At 41.6% G+C, this 23,362-nt stretch overlaps 1 protein-coding gene and 1 pseudogene across 1 annotated transcript in view; one reads left to right on the top strand and one right to left on the bottom strand.

Moving 5' to 3' along the window:
• Positions 1–23,362, bottom strand: part of PLD5 (phospholipase D family member 5) — a 456,985-nt gene that overhangs the window by 244,938 nt on the left and 188,685 nt on the right. The window lies entirely within an intron of this gene.
• LOC142438276 (U6 spliceosomal RNA) lies at positions 896–967 on the top strand (annotated as a pseudogene).

A 23,362-nucleotide genomic window follows, 5' to 3' on the forward strand; every position in this document is an offset into this window, starting at 1 on the left:
AGGAAGGTGTGCATCTGGCCTGTCTCCTCTCACCATACTCATTCAATCTGTGTGCTGAGCAAATCATCAGAGAAGCTGGATTGTATGGAGGTGATGGGGCGTTAGGATTGGCGGAAGGCTCACTAACCTGTGATGTGCAGATGATACAACTTTGCTTGCTGAAAATGAAGAGGAATTGAAGCACTTGTTGATGAAGATCAAGGATTACAGCCTTCAATATGGATGACACCTTAATGTAAAGAAAACCCAAATCCTCACAACTAGACCAGTAGACAACATCAGGATAAAAGGGAAAAAGTTTAAAGTTGTCAAGAATTTTGTCTTGCTTGGCTCCACAATCATTGTTCATGGAAGTAGCAGCCAAGAGATCATTAAGTGAGTATGCTGCACAAGACCTGTTTAGAGTTTTGAAAAGTAAGGATGATACTTTGAGGGCTAAGATTCCTTGAGCTAAGCCAGAGTATTTGCAATTGCCTCATATGCATGCGAAAGCTTGACATTGAATAGGGAAGGCCAAAGAAGAATCGATGCATTTGTAGCATGGTGCTGGATAAGAATATTGAAAGTACTTTGGGCTGCTAATAGGACAAACCAATCTGTCTTGGAAGAAGTACAGCAAGATTGCTCCTTAGAGGCAAGAATGGTAAGACTTTCTCTTACATATTTTGGACATGTTGTTGGGAGTGACCAGTCCCTGGAGAAGAACATCATGCTTGGTGAAGTGGAGGGGCAGCAACAAAGAGAAATTCCTCAAGGATATGGATTGACACAGTGGTTTCAACAACGGGCTCAAGCATAGGGACAATTGTGCAAATGGGGCAGGACCGGGCATTGTTTCATCTGTTGTGCACAGGGTTGCTACGGGTGGGAAATGACTTGATGACACCCAACAACCACAACAACACAGAGATTAGCATGGTCCCTGCACAAGGATGACACCCAAATCCGTGAAGGGTTCTATCTTTATTATGGAAAGTTTTACCCTATCACTAACCCCCATTGCTTGTGTAAATAGTATTAATTACTTAAGAGTTTACTCTGTACAAGACAACAATTCATGTATGGGGGTTCATAGCTGGCCTATATGCATATAATTTCTTTTTCTCAACAGTGCTTTAAATTTTATACCACTGGCTAAAATAATGACACTATCAATGAGCAATTGTTATGCATTAGGCTTCTAACTGCAAGATCAGTAGTTTGAAATGAACAGCCACCTCTTTGGAATAACGATGAGGCTTTTTACTCCTATCAAGATTTACAGTTTCATAACTTCACAGGCACAGTGCTACCCTGCCCTATAGGGTTTCTATGAGTCAGCATTGAGTTGATGGGAGGGATGCCCCAGAGAGATGACTGAGAATGTTCTCCAACATGAAACAGCAATGATGTCTTAAGGTGAACTAGAGGTATGGTAGTTAAATAATATGCTGTCAACCTGCGAAGGGGTGGAGTCTAGCCTGTCAATCAGGTTGCAGCTTGATGACTTCATTTGGAGGTGAAGAGATAAAGAGCTGACAGGAGGCCAGATACACACTGACACTTTCTGCTTCATTTTCCTGGCGACAGGATTCATGGAGCTACGCTACAGTCCTGGAGCTGGAGGAGCCATGTGGAGACCCATGCCAGCAATGAGATGCTTACTCTGCCACTGGATCCACAAGACTTTCTACCCACTGGCCTGTGATCTTCCTGCATCTGGCATCATTGCATGTATTGCATGAGTCTGAAAAAGAATTTACAGATTGGTATCAGATATATTGGTTAATGTTGGACTTATGATTGGTATCAGACATATTGGACTAATTTTGGAGCTGGACTGGACTGCGATGTTTTCTTAATATATAATTACTCTTTGATATAAATCATTTTCTTATACATATGAGTGTCTATGAATTTTGTTTCTCTAGTCAACCTGGACTAACACAAGAGGCATATATATATATATATATATATATATATATATATAAATCATAGATATATGAATAATTTGGGGCTTGCACTTAATTTTAGCTCCAATCTAAGAACAACTAATTCTTATGATATGGCCCTGCTGGATGACTGGACTCATGAAGAGATCACCGCAATAGCTAAGTGTGGTCAAGAAACCAGCTGATTCTTGGCAATCAAAATAGTAGCATCTGGGATCTTAAAGGCTGTCTTCAGACGAGCTGTCACTTCAATGAGGTGCCAATGAAGTCCACAGGGAAGAACCACTGCGTTCTGTGTGATTCAAGGATTGTGACTAATACACGAAGAATCCTAAGGAGAAAATGCTTTCAGAGCTTAAGCTGTGAACACTTGGTTTGAGAAAGCTGAGATGACAGTGGAAACCCCAAGTTCATTTGTAGGATCCACAAGTGGATTACAACTCCAGTGACTACTCTCTGATCATAGTTGAAGGAGGGGAATGGCTCTGTTGCTAGACAGAGAGTACTATGTATGGCAGATATAGTTAGGAGGTTAAAATGTCTTATCATTGGATCTCCCTTCTGACCCATTTTAAAGTTGTTTCAGTTAAAAAAAAAAGGGAAAGAGAAATGTATGCGGGTTAAACCTGTAGTGAATGCCCTCTGATCATAGACTGAGGATGTGAACAGTCTTGCTATCATGCACTGGAAAGTAGATTATTACAGACACAGGTTAAAATTTAACATCTTACCATTTGATCTCCCTTTTCATCCATTTGTAAACTTGTTCTAGTTTTTAATATTTTCTGCTTTCTTTTCAATTGAGATGTTAATCTGTTTCACTTTGATATTGTTGTAGTTTTTTTGCACCTATTTTGAATTTATTCCAGTCATTAAGTAGCACAATAAAATTAATAGTATTTGAAAAAGAACAAGTCATTTTGGATCTTCTCAAGAATATACTGTGTCATTAACTAGAAAATCTATTAACTGAGCCCATGGATAAATTCTGTCTGTATTTAAAAAAATGTTTTTCTGTATATGAAACCCAGGAGAGGTAAATCTATAGAGACTGGATTAATGGTTCTTAGGGGTGTGGCAGAGGAGGTCTGGGGGTGGAATGGGAGTTAATAATAATGAGTACAAGAACAAAGAAAATGTTCCAAAATTGATTGTGGTGATGATTTTATAAATTTTCTTAATGTGATTGAACTATGAAATTGTACGACATGTATTGCATGCAAGTAAAACTTTTAAAATGGGATGACATGTACTATATTTGAATAACAAAATTCAAACACTGAAAATGATATACTACATAAAGTAACAATCTCAACAAGTCCTTCTGTCTTCCCTTTGCTCCGGGGTCAACGACTGGTATTAGTTGCTATTTTCATGTAACTGAGATTTTAAATAAATACACATCAATTAGCATCTCTTTTCTGTGTTGGATTGCTCAAAGTGTCTGAGTGTCAGAGTACCAACATAATAAAGTACCACAAAATGAGTGGCTTTAAAGAACATAAATGCATTTTCGCACAGTTCTGGAGGCTAAAATCCAAATCAGTATCTCGTCCCTCCTGATCCCTTTCTTGTCCGTAGCAATGGGTATTCCTGGGTTCTTTGAAATCCTCGGAGCCAGCACCAGTCTCCCACACAAGGTTACTGTGAAGGTGAGATCTTGGTGGAGGTTTCAGACTATGATGGACTCGCAAGGCATCTTGGTGATCGACTTCCAAAAACTAGCCAATGAAAAAATGCTACAGGCCCACTCACTGCTGTTGGTGGGGCTGACAGTGGCTTGTTCCCTTGTTCATGAGGTTGCCAGGAGGGGCCAACTCGGGGTAACCACCAACAACTCACTAATAACAAGGACAATATGTGCAACTACTTCTAAATCTAAATTTTTGAACTGACATTCATCCTTATCATCAATCATCTAGCATGGTATTTGGTTTTCTTCCCTACCAGTCTACAAATATCCCATTCAGGAAATTCTCTTTTCTTTACAAAAAACATCCTTTGCCACAACTGACTCATTCCGACAAGGATCAGAGGCCACCTTGTAGATTTGTTTTGAAAGCAAGAAAGGATAGTCTATAAGCAAGGTTATTTTTAACATAACATATATTGGTCTCCCTGCACAAATAAAGATTTGCTCTTGTGTAAATCTGTGGGAATAGCATGAAAAATTAAAACTCATATTTTTTGGCTTTTAATTATTTAATAGAAATAAAGTCAAAACCTATGCACCAAGAATATGAAACAGACTTTCAATTTCTTATAGAAATTAGATTTACTGAACTAAGAGTAAAGGAACCTCAAATTTAATATATCATTTTATTGGGGGGGGTCTTACAGCTCTTATAACAATCCATACATCAATTGTATCAAGCACATTTGTACATATGTTGCCATCATCATTTCCAAAATATTTTCTTTCTACTTGAGCCCTTTGTATCAGCTCCTCTTTCCCCCATCTCTCCCTCCCTCCCCAACCCTCCCACCCTTATGAACCCTTGATAATTTATACATTATTTATATTTTCATATTTCACACTGTCTGTTGTCTACCTTTGCCCACATTTGTTATTCATCCCCCTGGGTGGGGTGGGGGGTTGTATGTCGATCATTGCGATCGGTTCCCCCCTTTTCCCCTTTCTTCTCCCACCTTCCCCCTACCCTCATTTTATGCTACTCCCATTATTGGTTCTGAGGGTTTTATCTGTCCTGGATTCCGTGTGTTGAGAGCTCTGATCTGTACCAGTGTGCATGCTCTGGTCTAGCCAGATTTTAAGACAGAACTAGGGTCATGATAGTGGGGTGTGGGGGGAGGAGGGTGCATTAAAGAACCAGAGTAATGTTGTGTGTTTCGTCAGTGCTATAACCCTTCTGTGAGGGTCATTTTGTTGACAAATGGGCTTTGGCTCTCCATTCTGAACCCCTCATTTGCATATAAACGGTTGTTTGTTTTGGGTTGTCTGATGCCTGATACTTGATTCCATGGCCACCTTGTGATCACACAGGCTGGTGTGCTTCTTCCGTGTGTGGGCTTTGTTGCTTCCCTGCTAGATGGCTACTTGTTTACCTTCAAGCCTTTAAGACTCCAGATACTCTATCTTGTAATAGCTGGGCACCAAAAACTCAGTTTTTAAAAACTAACCTACGCAGGAACAGAAAACTCCACTAAGATTACCAAGGAATCTGAGTTCGTTAAAGTACAGACACACTCACACACACACACATGTTTTAGGGCACTGCGTGACACAAAAAAATTGCTTGTAAAGCTTAACTTATCCTATTAAATACTTACTATGACATCTACACGCCGACTCCCTTGTCACGAAATGGTATTTTCATTAGTTTTTGATAGAGAAACCACAGTAAGCTTCCCAGTGGAAGAGTAACGGGGTTAAGAGATTTGTGTGCTGGGCTAGGTTGCCATTTCCTTTCGTCTTATCAGTTTTCAGGGCACAGGTTTGTTAAGTGGCTTACTCCTTCCTGGTGAGAAGCTGAATATGTCAATGGACAGGAAACCTCAGCGTGCTAACGGTGCCTGGGATCTGGGCATAAAATATTAAGACAATCCTCCTGGGTTGTCACTGTGTTAGCAGCATGCTGCAGTCTGTGCACTTGAACAAGCTTCCGGTTTGCAAAACTGGCCTGTATCTGTCAAAAGGATGCTACTGCTCAGCGTATGCAGATGTAAAATTAGGAAATGAGCAAAATCAGGAACATTAGAAAGAATTTCTTATTACAGAATGTTGTTGCTAGTTGCTATTGAATTGGCTCTAAAAGATAGAGACTTTCTGAATAAAAGAATGGGTATATTCCAGCCTGTACCATCTCCCAGACTTTTGATTTATTTGAGTCTTATGGATGCTACTGGGCCAATTCATCTCATTGAGAGGCTCCCCCCATTTTGCTGACCTTCTACTTCATCAAGCAAGATAACCTTTTCTAGTGATTGGTCTTTCTTGATGATATGCCCAAAGTCAGTGAGCCAAAGTCTTGCTAAGAATTATTCTGCTTGTATTTTTTCCAAGACTGATTTGTTCATTTTTCTGGCCGTTGACAACACATTCGATATTCGTTGATAATACCACAATTTTAACGCATCAGTTCTTCCTCCGTCTTCTTATTTCAATTGTCGGCCGTGCACGTGGAGTTGTTGGCAAGCCCATGGCTTCGGTAAAGGGCACCTGAGCTCTCAAAGTGACATTTACAATTTTTGAAAATGCTTTAAAAAAAATGGATACAGGGACCCACATATTCACTTACCTAAAAATAATAATGATGATAATAGTTGTGGTAGGCACATAATCCTTTGTCAATTTGAGGATTAAGAGGGTAGGCATGGAGTCTAGCTTGTCAATCAGATCATAGCCAATGAGGCCTCTGTGTGGACATGGCCTTCTCCTGAGAATTCTGGGAAAGCTGGTACTTCCTCATTAGAGGTAGGAGACACTTCTCTCTCTGTCACTTCCTCGGAGACATTGCAGGTGACAGGACACATGGAACTACACTAGTGCCCTGAGCTGGAGAAGCCACATGGGCCTACCCTGTTGCAACCAGACCTCTGAAGCCAGAGAAGCCACCTAGAGGCCCCTGCCAGTGCTGAGATGCTTACAACGCCACTGGATCCAAAGACTTTCTACCCACTGGCCTGTGATCACCCTACATTCAGCATCATTGCATGTGTTTCGTGAGTCTGAAGGGGACTTTATAGATTGGTATGGAACATATGAGCTAGTATTGGACTTATGGACTTGGACTGGACTGGGCTGGGGTGCTTTCTCAATGTTCAATTCCTCTTGTATCCAAAGCTCTTTCTTACACATATGTGTGTCCATGGATTTGTTTCTCTAGTCTACCCAGACTAACACAGTAGTAGCTTCTATTATTGAGCATTCCCATATGCCCAATGCTTCACAGACATTTTCTCACTATTTTGACATGGGTATTAGTGTTTTTATTTGTAAGATAAGGAAAATGGTGAGAAGTAATGTAAGAGGTCCAAATTCAGGAGTAAGTAACAGAACCCAGATTCAAATCTTGTTCTCTCTGACACCAAAATAATGCCCCACTTTGTGGGAACAGATTGTCTTGAGATAAACTCTGGGAAAGGAAAACATGCCAAATTCGCTGAATGCAGAAATCCTGGAGCAGAAGGCCTCCCGAGTAACAGAGTGCCTTCGTAGGACAGTCTGAACCTCATTTCCTTCCTCAAGGAGGACAGGACCATCACCTTCCACAGCTCAGGCGAGGCCCTGTGGAAGGCACTGACGTCTATGAGCTGGCTCTCACACCACCTCAGCCCAAGGAGCTGATACACTGGATAGTCTTGACCTTGGCCTAAGACAAAGTAGACACTTCCCCTCTCACGCCCTGGGAAACAGCTGAAGCAGTACGTTCTGCTCAAGATCAGCTATACTCCCAGTTCCTGGCCGCATCCTCCCCTCCTGGCCATCAACAAACTGGCTACCAAGTTCATGCTCTTTTGTTTGCTGTAAGATAATTATGAACAGACCCTTTGCGTGGGAACTTGCCACTGTATGGTATGCAAGAAGAACTGTATAAAAGACTCCCTTGAATAAAGAACTGGGCCTTGGAGTCTCTTCTCCCTGAGCCCGCTAGGCATCAATTTTCTCTCTTTAATAATGAACCATTTTATTGGGGCTCTTACAGCTCTTATAATAGTACATACATCAATTGTATCCAACACATTTGTACATGTTACCATCATCATTTTCAAAACCCTTTTTCTGCTTGGGCCCTTGATTTAGTGTGTTGAGAGCTCTGAGCTGTACCAGTATATATGCTCTGGTCTAGCCAGATTTGTAAGGTAGAACTGGGGTCAGGATTGGGGGTGGGAAGCATTGAAGAGCTAGAGGAATGTAGTGTGTTCCGTCAGTGCTGTGCTGCACCCTGGCTGTCTCACTCTTTCCTTGTGACCCTTCTGTGAGGGGATGCCAATTGTCTACAGATGGGCTTTGGGGCTCCACTCTGACCCCCATCATTTGCATCAATATACTTGTTTGTTTGGGGTCTTCTGATGTGTCTCAGTCTCTCATTGATGTATGAGCTGGCTCTCACACCACCTTAGTGCTCCTTCCTTCTGGACACTATGTGTTACTCTGGGTACTTCAGAGAAACAAGTCCACAGAAACTCATGTAAAAGGAAGAGTTTTATATAAAGGTTAAGTGCGAATCAAGAAACATCCCAACCCAGTGCTGCCCAAGCTCACAAGTTCAACATTAACCCATATGTCTGACCCCAATCCACAAAGTCCTCCTCCATCTCACAAAACACACGCAATGATGCCAACTGCAGGAGGAAAGCCAAGTCAGTGAACGTGTAAGCATATCGACGCTGGCAGGGGTCTCCATATGGTTGCTCCAGCACCCAGAGCTGTGTCCGGGTAGGTCCATGTGGCTTCTCCTCAGGGACGTCTTACAGAAAGTGAGCCTTGCAAGCTGAAGCAGGGAACTGCTACGGCAGCTTCACCCTGGTCCGACCATCTCAAAGCAAGAGACCTGAGAAGTGGAAAGGCAAGGCTCATCAAGCCATTTATCCCTCCACCCTTCAATTAATCCCACATGTGTTTATTGGCCAGGTTGCCACAATAAACTAACTCACACTACTATTTGTGAAAGGTCAATGTTAGCACCGGTGTTGACTGGGAAATGATACCTGTGTAAGCACTAGCACTAGCATGAACAACATTCGTGACACTGCCTTCTCTTTTGTTCTTCTATTACTAAATAAAACTATATTAATTACCTCTACCACACATGTCTATACTTTATCAATATATTGATATATTTTAATCCTGAAAGGATCACATTAACTGAATTTAGCTTCAATTTTCTCCAGCTGCTGTTATTAATTTTTGTATAGGTTTTTAATATTCCAAGGAGCATCATTTCTCTACTTGAATGCTCAGTGGATTTCAATATATTTTATAACTTATGAACTCTATTAAACAGTATGCTAGAGTGATCAGATATTTTAGACACAAGATAAAATACTATTTATGACATTTCTTATAAATATGCCAATATTTAAAATAAATAACAAGCCTTTAATTAATATTAGCACTATAATTAAAGTTTCATTTAAATAGTATCCTAGAAGCAATATATTTGGGTGCCTATTTCATTTCCAGTCACCTTCTAATTTATATTTGCTGTCATTACAACTAGATTAACAAAGATCTCAATCTTACAATTCTGTAAACTTGAGTGTTTGAGTTTTAGAATTAGAATCTGCATAAGAGACATCAGAGATTAATGAAAAGGATGTTGAACTGGAACTTGAAGGAACTTGGTTCTAGTTCGGAGTCTGTTTCCCACTCAAATTATTCCTTGGAAAATAGTCTTACTCACCTGTAAAGAGATGAGGGTTCAGGAGATACTCTTTAAAGTCCTTTCCAGAGTTAAAATACTAAGTGATACATTTTTAGAATAATGAGGCAATTTAATAGTAAAAATCACAAATCAAGTTGCATCTATAAAGTGAAAAAATCTTGCTACTAGGGTTCCAATTTATACAAGCAGGGAGTTATTTAAAATAAATCATCCTAACTTATGATTCTGTAATCAGTGGATAACTGCAGACAAGATTCTGAGCGTGCGCGTATAAAGGATTCTTTTGTGCCAAGGGGTGGGAGGTGATTTCGAGGTACCATCTTAACAAAATTCGGATGATACCTTCCCGAATAAGTGAAAATTTATGGGAATTATATCCTACATAAACCACCAGTTTTTAGATGGAGCAAACATTTTAAGGAAGGTCTGGGGTATCAGAAAGATGATCCAAGAGAGGAAAGACTGTCAACTTCCGTGAGTGAAGCCAATGAAAGAAGACTATAAAATAAGCATGGATTACCATCGGTGTTGCTGCAGTTGGGGCCTCACATGGTTTGGCATTTTCATTTTAAGCGAATACCTTGGCCTCAGCAAGCTTTCGATGGGTGCCATGGATTGGTTAGTTCAAATAGCCGATTGTACTACCAGTTGTTTAAGCAAGAATACATTAGCCAACGAAGATGCTTCCATGGAATAACTCACAACATTATGAATTTGTGATCCAGAAAGAAAGGTTCAATAAAAACAGTGGCCTCCAAGGTCACTGGTAGGTCAGTTAAATTGAAGACCGAGAAAGTGTAATCACGCATGTTTCTGTGGAGAAAAGAAAAGTTCTCATGCCTTCTTGCATAACCTTGACCACCACTCTCAAGTTTGAAAATGCCAGGTAACTTCTGCAGGTATGATGGTGGGGGTTAGGGAAATGTGAGTGTGTGTGAGGGAGGGAGGGAGAGAAGGAGAGAGAGAGAGAGAGAGAGAGAGAGAGAATTAGAGTGAGAGCTCGAGAGGGAAGGGGAGGATTAGAAAGGAAAGGGAAAAGGTGAGAGAAACGAGATGAGACTGTGGTCTAGAGCAGGACTAGCACTAGCGACCCATGACAACTCAGCGGAACATTGACATTTCACGAGAAGGGGAGGACACCATTTAGCAAAAGAAAACTGGAACCGAGGATAGAGTATACTAAAAAAGCAGAGGTTGTAGAGAGTACATGAATTGCTTTTCTATAATTCAAACTTTTAGTACATCAAATACCACGCCCCCTCCATGCCTTCTCTCCATCATTCCCTATGTGCAATCCCAGCAGTCATTTCTAGTCAAGCTGAAAGATGCAAATGGAAGTTCTCAAGGCTTTTATTCCTGTCTATATAGATAACTTTCGCAAACTCCCGCCTGAGTGGAATAAATTTTTTATTAATTTTATTCTTAGAGTTACCTGAAGAAGGTCAAAAAGAATGCCCTGTCATCATAAAAGGCCAAATGTACCAGATGTAGAAGTTTGAATCAGGGTAATTGCACACTCAACAGTTCTCTTACTGTCCACAGTTAAATGCCCATACTTAGTTGGGTATTATTATAATTTTTATTCCAGAAAAGTATCACCCGCTGCAAGGGCTATACACCAAAGCAATCATGTGTGGCTGGTGCAGAAGACAGAGCAGCTGGGTCCCTGGGTGAGGCAAATGGCTTGCTTTTGGCTATTAACTGAATGGTCGGTAGTTTAAACCCACCCAACAGTGTCATGGAAGAAAGGTCTGACAATCAGCTTCTGTTACTGAGTGGATTCTAGTGCATAGGGACCCTGCAGGGCAGAGTGAAACTACTCGGTAGGATTTAAGATATGCTATCCTTATGGACGCTGACAGTCACGTCTTTCTTCTGTGGAGGGGTTGGTGGGTTTTAAAAGTCTACCTTTTAGTTAGCAGCTGTGTGCTTAACTATGACACCACTAAGACTCCTTCCATAATGATTAAACCAACTGCCATCAAGTTGATTACAATTTACAGTATCCATAGCTGTATATGAACAGGCATTCTAATCTTTCACCTGAGGAGTAGCTCGTGAATTTGAACAACCAACCTTATGGCTAGCAGCCCAAGGCCTGACCTGTAATATTACCATGGCTCATAAGCATTACAACCAAGAAACCCTATGGGGTAGTTAAACTTTTAATACACGAGAGCATCCTGAGCATCTATTCAACCACAATGAGTCTGCATCTTGGGTGTTAGTTCTCAGATAAACACCATGATGCAGTGATGACTGGTCTCCCAAGGGTAATTGGTATAAAGAAACGTGTCCAGATCATTGAGCATCTATACAGCAAGGCAAACAGAGGCAGGGAGACAACATCTTAGACAATATCAAGGAAAGAGTGATTTGCAGCTAAAATATTACATTCAATGTTCAAAGAAGTACTGTACCATAAATATGTATTCTAGGTATAGGCTACCCCTTGCTGGTTATTACTGGAAGGTATTTGAATTCGGGCTTCTTCAGTACTTCAGCTGACTAGGATGGAGGAAAAACCCAGTCAAAGAAACAGTTAGTTGTGCATCAAGAAAGCAGGGCCTGTTACACACCCTCAGGAAGGAAACCCTGAATGTATGGGTGGTACAGCAAAATGTGGCAAAGAAATTAGATGGTGCCCGGCTATCAGATAGAATAGTGTCTGAGCTCTTAAAGGCTCATCTCCAAACAAGCAACCATCTAAGTGAGATACCAACCAACTCTACATGGAAGAAACACATCAACATCAGTGAGCGAAGGTTTTGAAATCATACAATCCGAATTCAAAGGAGGGAACAGTATCTAAATTTCCTGTAAATCATATATGTAACTGAAGTCAAAGGAGGGAATATGCATTACTCTGAGAGTTTTATATAAAGTTTAAGTGCAAATCAAGAAAACATTTCAACCCAGTGCTGCCCAAGCCCACAAGTCCAACATTAACTCATTAACCTATATGTCCAACACCAATACACGAAGTCTTCCTCCATCTCACAAAACAGACGTGATGATGCCGACTGCAGGAGGAAAGCTGAATCAGTGAATGTGTAAGCATCTCAGTGGTGGCAGGCGTCTCCACATTTCTGCCCCAGCACCCAGGGCTACATCGGGGTAGGTCCATGTGGCTTCTCCTCAGGGATGTCTTGCAGGAAGTGAGCCTTGCCAGCTGAAGCAGGGAACTGGCTAAGGCACCTGCACCCTGGTCCGTCCATCAGAAAGCAAGAGACCCGAAAACTAGAAAGGCGAGGCTCACTGAGCCATTTATCCCTCCACCCTTCAATTAACCCCACATCTGTTTATTAGCCAGGTTGGCACAATAAACTAACTACCTCAGAAGAGTATCTAAACCAGAGTCTAAATTGTGAGAACCTGGTTTGTAGAAGTTATGGATGACACTGGGAGCCCAAGATACATTTGTGGGAATTACACAGGAAAGAAGCTTCCAGTGATCTCCCTCTCTCCATCATTGGGGGATTGGAGGAAAGCAGTTACCAAACAAAGTGCATTGGAAAGACGTGTATCGAAGATCAAAGGGATAAACCTGCCTTGAACGGTGAACACCATGTCAGTTGATCCTCCCCCTCTGATGCTTGCTGGGCCTGACCTGGTTTTCAACATTTTCTTTATTTTGATGGTTTGTTTGCTTGTTCATGTTGGGGTTTATCTCAGATGTGTCACGTGTCATTGGGGGCAACCCTCTTGAGTTTGTGTGGTGGTTTTCTGTTTTTCGGTAAGTGAAACTCAGGACGGAACCTATAAGAACAGCAAGTGGAATAAGGGTTTCTGGCGGAGGAGCAGGGGGTACAGTGGTGGTGGTGGTGCATGGCGGGTATAAGGGAGGTGATGTCAAGGAGTCCTGGAAGGAAAAGAATGTTTGGAGACCAGTTGTGGTAGCAATTGTACAACACTGCTTGGTTGAGCTATGGAATGATATCATATATGTATTAACAACCAATATAAAAATGACTCAAAAAAAGAGAGCAGGGCCAATCCATGTCAGAGTTAGACCGAGTTTTAATATCTGGTATCCAGTTTGGGAAGTTTTTGGTTTGTTGTTAGGTTAGGTACTGTTCAGTCGCTTCCGACTCAGCAGAACAAAACACTGCTCAGTCCTAAGCCATTCTCAATTATTGCTGGGTTTGAACTCATTGTTACATCCACTGTGTCAATTCATCTCGTTAAGGGTTTTCCTTTGTCACTGACTTACTTTACCAAGGACAGTGTCCCTCTCTAGGGACTAAACTCTTCTGATAATGTGGCCTAAGTACACGAGACAGTCACCCTTTGCTTCTAGGAAACCTTCTGGCAATACTTTCTCCAAGACCGATTTATCTGCTCTACTGGCAGGCCCTGGCACATTCACTATTCTTCGCCAGCATCACAAGGTAAAGACATCAGTTCTTCCTACATTACTCATTGTCCAACATTCACATGCACAGCTTGGGCCGTGATTACTGTAGTCATCAAAGTGACGTCTTTGCTTACTCATGTTTTGGAGAGGTCTATCAAGCAGATACTTCTGTGGGGGCTGATGCTAGTGCCCAGTCAAATATCAGGATTGACAATTTCAATCTTTTCTACAACTGTCATAATGGTGCTTACTGATTCAGTCATAAAGATATCTGTTTTCACAGGGATAAGGGAACAACATGGGACCCAAAATGGTAGTGAGGGGGGAGTGACAGGCCTGATGGGAAACGATCAAGGGTAAGGTTGCGTAGAGAAGAGGTATAGCTGTAGCCCAGGTGGGGACGGAGCATGGTGGTGGGGCAGGAGGAAAGTCAAGGGAGAGGGAGGAAGGAGCTGGGAGTCAAGGGGCATTTATGGAGGTCTAGACAAAGACGTGTACATGCAAACATATATAGGAGGATGGGGAAATAGATCTAATTGTCTACATTTATAGGTTTAATATTAAGGTGGCAGAAGGACCTTGGGCCTCTACTCAAGCACTCCCTCAATGCATGAATACTTTCGTTTATTAAATTGGTACTCTATGATGCTCACTCTCCCGACACAACTGCTGAAGCCAAAGTGGGTGAACAAGTAAATGTGGTGAAGAAAGCTGATGGTGCCCGGCTATCAAAAGAGATAGTGACTGGGGTCTTAAAGGCTTGAAGATAAACAAGCGGCCATCTAGCTCAGAAGCAACAAAGCCCACATGGAAGAACACACCAGCCGGAGTGAGCGAGTGATCCCAAAGGGATCAGTTATCAGGCATCAAAGAACAAAAAATCATCATATCATAGGCTGCACACCTCCATGATAGGATCGCTGAAGACAAATGGGTGCATAAGCAAATGTGGCGAAGAAAGCTGATGGTGCCTGGCTATGAAAAGAGATAGTGTCTGGGGTCTTAAAGGCTTGAAGATAAACAAGCGGCCATCTAGCTCAGAAGCAAAAAAGCCCACATGGAAGAAGCACACCAGCCAGTGCAATCACGAGGTGCCAAAGGGACCAGGTATAAGGCATCATGCAAAAAAAAAGAATATATGTATGTGTATATATATGTGTGTGTGTATATATATATGTGTGTGTGTATATATGTGTGTGTGTGTGTGTGTATGTATATATATATATATATATATATATATATATATATATATATATATATATATATATATATATATATATATACCACATTGAATGAAGGGGGAAGTGCAGAGTGGAGACCCAAGGTCCAAGTATCGGCCACTGGAGATCCCCTCATAGAGGGGTTTAGGAGAGGAGATGGGTCAGTTAGGGTGCAAGGTAGTACTGACGAAGAGCACAGCTTTCCCCTAGATCCTGGATGCTTCCTCCCCCCAACTACCATGATCTGAATTCTACCTTCCAGGGCTGGATAGGGCAGAGGTTGTACACTGGTACATATGAGGGCTGGAGGCACAGGGAACCCAGGGTGGATGATACCTTCAGGACCAAGGGTGTGAGGGGCGATGCTGGGAGAGTGGAGGGTGAGGGGAAAGGGGGAACTGATTACAAGGATCCACATGTGACCTCCTCCCTGGGAGAGGGACGGCAGAGAAGCGGGGGAAGGGAGACTCCGGATAGAGCAAGATATGACAAAATGACGATGTATAAATTACAAAGGGCACATGAGGGAGGGGGGAGCGGGGAGGGAGGGGGAAAAAAAGAGGACCTGATGCAAAGGGCTTAAGTGGAGAGCAAATGCTTTGAGAATGATTGGGGCAGGGAATGTGCGGATGTGCTTTATACAATTGATGTATGTATATGTATGGATTGTGATAAGAGTTGTATGAGTCCCTAATAAAATGTAAAAAAAGAAAAGGGAAAAAAAAAGAAAGAAAGAAAAGAAAATGATTAGGGCAAAGAATGTACAGATGTGCTTTATACAATTGATGTATGTATATGTATGGACTGTGATAAGAGTTGTATGAGCCCCTAATAAAACTTTTTTTAAAAAAAAAAGATATCTGTTTTCTTGATGTTGATATGTAATCCATGTGGAAGTCTGTAGTCTTTGTTCTTCAACATTAAGTATTTTATAGCCTCTTTATAAAAATCAGCTTGTGTCACCTGAATATTGCATGTTGTTAATGAATTTGCTTTCAATACTGATGCAACTTTTGAGGTTATTTACTCACATTACATATTGAATAAGTATAGTGAAATACGTATACATATACATATGGCCTTCATGAGCACCTTTTCTGACTTCATACTGTGCAATATCCCTTTGGTCTAATCAAATGACTGCCTCTTGGTCTATGTATTTAAGTGTTCTATAATTCTTCTTCACAATGTTATCTATAATTGTTTATGATCCAGACAGTAAAAATACCCTTGCATAGCTAATAAGTCACATGAAAATATCTCCCTGGTATTCTCTGAATTTAGCCAAGATCCATCTGACATTAAAAATGATACCACTTATTCCATGTATTCTTTGGAGAAAACAGTGTGTACCATCCTGGTGTTTAATAAAGAGTAGCCATAAAAATCCTGTAGAGCAATTCTCTGTAATATATGAGGTGACCAGGAGTTATAATTGATTCAATGGAAACAGGATTTTCTTTGGTTAGTCTATACCCAGGAATCCCAGGGTGGTGAAAATGGTTGTCTGACACCTGGGATATTGGAGAGTTGAGTCCACTTAGGGGTGGTGTAGAAGAAAGGTCTGGAAATCCACTTTCCCAAAACCAGCCATTGAAAACCTACTCTGACACAACTCCATGGAAACTGATGATAATCTATGACAATCTCCTTTTACAGTGCTATTGAGCATCCATTATCCATACTGTGATAGTCTGGGTACATTAGACAAACAAATCCATAGACACTCATATGTATCAGAGAGAGTTGTATATAAAGGGTAAGTGCACATCAAGAAAACATCCTAACCCAGTGCTGCCCAAGCCCACAAGCCCAACATTAGCCCATATGTCTGACACCAATCCACAAAGTCCTCTTCCATCTCACAAAACACACACTATGATGCCGACTGCAGGAGGAAAGCTGAATCAGTAAACATGTAAGCATCTCAGCGCTGGCAGGGGTCTCCACAAGGCTGCTCCAGCACCCAGGGCTGCATCGGGGTAGCTTCATGTGGCTTCCCAGGGATGTCTTGCAGGAAGTGAGCCTTTCCAACTGAAGCAGGGAACTGGCTAAGGCAGCTACACCCTGGTCCAACCATCACAAAACAAGATACCTGAGAACTAGAAAGGCGAGGCTCACCAAGCCATTTATTGCTCCACCCTTTAATTAAACCCACATGTGTTTATTGGCCAGGTTGGCACAATAAACTTTAACTATCTCACATACAGAGTTTTTATTGCTGGTTATATAAAGATTTTCTACTTTTATGTTTCATATTTTTCTCTTACTTTTTTTTCTCAATACACTTAAGAGCAGTTTCAATTGTCAGCCCCTATATAAAGCTCTATGGCATACTGGCTATACTTTGGGTTGCTAACCGCTAGGTTAGCAGTTTGAAACCACCAGCAACTCCATGGGAGAAAGAGGGGGTTTCTACTCCCATAAAGAGTTACCATCTCAGACACTCACAGGATGGTTCTGTCCTGTCCTACAGGGTTGTTATGAGCCGGCAATGACTTGAGGACAGTAAAGTGAGGTATTTAAAATCTAAAGAAGTCTTATTTAGTGGTAATATGAGGAAGCTGCAAACAGACATAAGACTTATCTTTTATTTAGGCATGGCCACGAACCCTAGTGACACAGTGGGTTATGCATTGGGCTGCTAGCAACAGGGTCAGCAGTGCAAGCTGCCCAATCGCTCCACAGAAGCAAGATGAAGTCTTATGCTCCTGTAAAGATTTATAGTCTTAGTCCTATAGGGTTTATATGAGACTGAATTGATTCAATGACAGTGACAGTGACAGTGACAGAGAGAGAGAGAGAGAGAGAGAGAGAGAGAGAGAGAGAGGTTGAATACAACAGTAAAAGGGCAAGGTGACATTTTTTCTTGAAAGGTTCTTACATTTCTCAAATAATGCACATCCATTTTTCACGTCCCACATTTTTGATAAATATTGAGATATTTGATTTTTCCTACCACATAATCCATCTTCCTTTAATTTTGTATATGCCATTTTGATAAGAAGATATAATGACTTTTTCTATAATAGAGAAATGTTCTAAATTTATATTTATGTCACCCAAATAATTAAATTATTATTGCTCTGGTTATCCATTTTATCAATTGGCACCTTGTGATGATTAGATTCATGAGACTAATTAACATGGGTAAGGAACTTATGATTTATACATTTATAAGAATATAATTTCTAACCACAGAGTCTCCAGAACAGATATGACTCGTTGAACATGAATATCAAAGACCTGATGAGTTGTGTAGGATGACATCAAAAACATCATATAAAATGTCATTAAAAAGACAGGAAAGAAAGAAAAGACGAATGTGGTTTCAGAAGAGACTCTGAAACTTGCTCTCGACCATAGAATAGCTAAAGCACATGGAAGAAATGATGAAGTCAAAGAGCTGAGCCCCAAATCTGAAAGGTCAACTCAAGAAGATATAGTGGAATATTATAATTAAATGTGAAAAAACCTGGAGTTAGCTGCAATGGGAAAAAAAAGCTCAACATATCTTAAGCTGAAAGAACTGAAGAAAACAGAATTGAGCCTTGAGTTGTAATATTAATATTTCAAGGGTAAAATATTGAAATACAAAATATCCAGTGGCACAGGACACATCACAAGAAGATGAAAAGAACACAGGGTCGCTTTCAACCATTCCACGAGGCAGCACATGATCAAGACCCAGAGGCCAGACTTGTAAATAAAGCAACCTCCAAACAATACCAAATTGTCCACTCTATTTTTCCAAGGAAATCAATATCACACCTGCAATTCAAAATCTTCTCACCTCCCTTCTTCAATTAAAAATATCCTATTTCAGAAAGAAAATCAGTATTTTCCAAGAGAGGCCAGTTTTTATTAGTACTGATTATATTAATATTATTTATTAAGGTGTGTGCATGTGTATATATGCAATGCATGGCACAATATGAAATACAGCTCTAACATCTGGAAATTGAAAAAAAAGACATTAAATACACAATTATATACAGGCCTACTGATGACAAAGGGAGCCAAGGTAGGCTGAGCATTGGGCTGCTCACCATATGGTTGGCAGGTCGAACCCACCAGATGCTCTTCAGGGAAAAGAGCAGTTCCACTCTCTATCCAATAGGGTCTGAACTGACTGGATGGCCGTGGTTGCCAGATGAAAATGGAAGCATTACTGTTACATAAATCTGGATTTATGAGGAGACATGTTTGCTACCTTCTCTCCACAGGGTCTGAGAAGGTCATGGCAGGCAGGCTGGGCAAGACTTCAGGCAAAGGGTGCAGCCTCTCCTAGCGGTACCTGGAGAGTGGCCTCTCAACCTTAGCTGTCAAGAAGTTTATCTAGGAAAGATACCGTAAATGCACAAAACTCTGGTTCCGAAGCTGGAGTTTGTGAACCACTGTCGTCTATTAATTGAAATGAGAAGATTGAGAACAGATGCAGACAGAACGTTTTCAAGATCTTCTGACACTTGGAGTTGTGGTCAGAATAAGAGACAGAGGCCAGTGTGTTTCAGACAAAAATAAAAATGTTTGACACCACCCAATAAAGAATCTGGCGACCATTTTAAGGCAAATCACTTGAGCTGAAATTCTCCAGTCTGGAGGCTCAATTAAAAAGTTAAGGGTAGTTTAAAGTACATTTGTGCCCCCCTTACACCCTTCCTCTTTCCAGGGGCTATAATGGAATTGTTTGGGGTACAGCTTGGGGAGCAGTGTTTTTTTTTTTTAAAGCTCTCTGGGTGATTCTAGGAGTGTTGTTGGCTGCCAGTTGACTGACAGTTCTGCTTTTCCATGATTGGATGCTGGTCAGACTGTTGTGATCCATAGACTTTTCCTGGTTGGTTTCCTTGATGTAGATTGCTGTGTCTTCTTCCTTCCTATCCTGCCTTAGTTTTGAATCAAAGCCCCACTAAAATCCATTCAGCAACACACAATTCTCTACTGACAGGTGGGTGCAGACTTTGTATGAGGTGTGATGGCCAGTAATTGAACCCAGGTCCCCTGCATAGAAGGTGAGATTGTACACAGTAACCCACCACAGCCCTGATTCTAGATTAAGAATCACTGCTTAAGCCACTGAGAAAAGGTTGCAGGGAGGGGTGCCATATGAGAGTCTCAAATGTACTCATTTGCAAACTATGCAGACTAGGACAAACACTTCATAATCTACCACTTAGGGGTTTTCTTTCTTCACTGAAAAACCTCACTGCGGTTAACAGGTGCAAGAGGCTCTCCTCCTCAACGTATCAATGAGATTGTGCAATTCAATTGGGCCCACAGAACATGACAAATGTCAATGTCTTCCTAAACCCATGGACCCCTTAGAACAGTGGTTCTCAACCTTCCTAAGGTCACGACCCTTTAATTCAGTTCCTCATGTTGTGATGACCCCACCCATAAAATTATTTTCGTTGCTACTTCATAACTGTCAGTTTGATACTGTTCTGAATCAGGCGACCCCTGTGAAATGGTTGTTTAATCCCCAAAGGGGTCGCAGCCCACAGGTTGAGAACCGCTGACCTAGAAGATCACCAGAGCATCTAGATTTCATTAGAAAGTATCTTCACTTGTGATGTAAAAAGGAGGATGGGGTGAAAGCTGGCAGAAGGTGGGGCAGAAGTTTCATAGATTTGGAGTCTTGATGACACGCCAGACACTGCTCACATGATGATATACCAAAACCCAAACCAAACTCCCTGCCATCACGTGGATGCTGACTCACAGTGACCCCAAAGGTCAGGGTTGAACTGCTCCTGGGGCTTCTGAGACTGTCACTCTTTAAGGGAGTAGACAGTCTCCTACTTCTCCCCTGGACTGGCTGGTGGTTGAGAACTGTTGACCTTGCAGTCAGTAGCCCAACTTATTAACCAACACACCCCAGGGGCTCCTCATGTACTTTAATACACATTGTCTCATGTAGTGTTCATGTTTTCTCTCTCCAAGTGGGCCACACTACCCTCCTCGAGCAGGTCAGGCAAGCTCTCATGTTTCTCTCTCAAGCTGGATCCCCTTCCTTTCAGAAAGCTGTCTTCTTCAAGTGTTTGCAGCATTCACTACCTCAGTGAGGCTGTCGGGTTTCTTGATTTTTAATCACTACCAGCCACATCTTCTTCTTTTGCTTGCTTCCTTCCCGCAGCGTTTATCTGGAGTCCCTCAGGCAGAACTTGTGCGTGGATCACAAGGCAGTTATGCGAACAGAACAAGGGGATACTGCATGTTTAAAACCAGGAGAGGGATGCGTCAGGATTGTATTCTCTCATCATACTTATTCAAGCTGTATGCAGAGAAAACGAAGACGAATGTGGCATCAGGATCGGAAGGAAACTTATTTAACAGCCTGTAATATGCAGATGACTCATTCTTGATTGCCGAAAGTGGGAAGGACTTGAAGCACTTGCTGAGGAAGATCAAAGATGGCAGGCTTCAGTGTGGATGAGACCTCAATGTAAGGAAGACCCAAACCTTCCCGACTGGACGAACAGGTGGCATCACGATAAAGGGGGAACAGGCTGACATTGTCAGGGACTTTGTCTTGCTTGGCCCCACACCCAGTGCCCATGCAAGCAGCAGTCAAGAGATCAAAAGATGCGCTGCATTAGTTAAATCTGCTGCACAAGATCACTTCTCTAGAGGATCCGAAGCAAGGATGTTACTTTGAGGACTAAGGTGTGTCTGACCCAAGCTGTGGTATTTTCAGTTGCCTCCTCTGCATATGAAAAATTGACATTGAATAAGGAAGACGGAAGAAGAATCAATACATTTGAATTGTTGTGCTGGAGCAGAATATTAAAAGTACCACGCACTGCTGAAAGGAAAACAACCCGTCTGTCTGGGAAGTATGGTCAGAGAGCTCCTTAGAAGCAAGGAGAGCAAGGCTTAAATTACACACTGTGGACATGTTGCCAGGACAGACCAGTCCCTGGAGAAGGACATCATGCTTGGTCAAGTGGAAGGGCAGCAACAAGAACAACAAAAGGAGGTCCTCAAGGAGATGGATGGACGCCGTGGCTGCAACACTGGGCTCACGCACAGGAACCGTCGTGAGGATGGCGCAGGATGGCAGTGTGTCCTGCTGTTCTGCATATGCTGTTATGGGTGGGAACAGACTCCATGACTCCCAAGAACAACAACAAACCTGAGTCGTGCAAAATGGTCATCGGTGACTGAAAATCTGACAGTTTGAATCTATCCATAGGCAGTTCCGAAGAAAGATTTGGCAAAAAAAAAACAACAAACAAAAACCCAGCTACAAAAAAAACCAAAAACCCAGCTAGTGAAAACCCTGGGGAGAACAGGTCTTTGCTGATACAGATGAGGTGTCATGAGTTAAAACTGACTCAATAGCAATTAGTTGGCATTTATTCATCTAGATCAGCAGTTCTCAACCTGTGGGTCATGACCCCTTTGAGGGGGGGGGTGTTGTCAAACGACCCTTTCACAGGGGTCGCCTACACCATAGGAAAACACACATTCTGATGGTCTTAGGAACCGAGTCACCGCTCCTCTATGTGTCTCCAGGCGGGTCTGCCCACAGGCAGATATGCCCACGTAAGAGTACCGCTGAGAAGACTGTTAGCCATGCTACACCACGCTTCAAGACAAACTTTCATTTACTTGTAGTTAGAAATAAATATTTCACAATACATGACATATTGCTTTTGTGATGAATCACTATGCTTTCATGATGTTCAATTTGTAACAATGAAAATACATCCTGCACATCAGATATTTACGTGACGATTCACAGCAGCAGCAAAATGACAGTGATGAAGTAGCAATGAAAATAATTTGATGGTTGGGGGTCACCACCACACGAGGAACTGCACTAAAGGGTCACGGCATGAGGAAGGTGGAGAACCACTACTCTAGATATACTAGATATTGGAGATTATTTCCAGCTCCAGACAGACACAGATTTTTGTGTTTGTCTCTCTTGTTTTATTTCACACTGAACAATGCTGGCACAACCATGCTTGACTAGGTAAATCCTCAATAAATATTTGGTGAATGAGTGAAGCAGTATTGTTAACTAATTCTAGATTAATGGGAAACCTCTTTCCTAGCTCCTCTCTATAAAAGTATTATTCATTAAAAAAAACAACACATACATTTGTTTTTAAAAAGTGCATGCTTTATTTTTGGTGTAGTAGCAAGAAAATAACACAGAAGTGGAAGAAGAGGAGGAGGAGAACAGGAAGAAATAAAAACGATAGTTGGCTGTTGATAAAATGGGTGTCTTCACAAAATTATGGGCTTCTTACTTCATGGAGACAGAAAGTCCACTTACGTGACTTGTGCAGTTGAAGCTGCTGATTTTTATATCTTTGGATCTTTTTATTTCCTTCTCTTCAATTTTATGTTCTTTTATAGTTTCCAAAGTTGACCAATGGTACTCACCTGCCTTAACTTATCCTCCCAAAGGCAATAAAACAGACTTGTCGTGAAAATGAACTCAGTAGGGCCACATGCCCTTGAAGAGTTAAGAACTCTAATAAGCCCCGGCCA

This window comes from Tenrec ecaudatus, chromosome 1, assembly GCF_050624435.1.
Source record: "Tenrec ecaudatus isolate mTenEca1 chromosome 1, mTenEca1.hap1, whole genome shotgun sequence".
Lineage (NCBI taxonomy): Eukaryota > Metazoa > Chordata > Mammalia > Afrosoricida > Tenrecidae > Tenrec > Tenrec ecaudatus.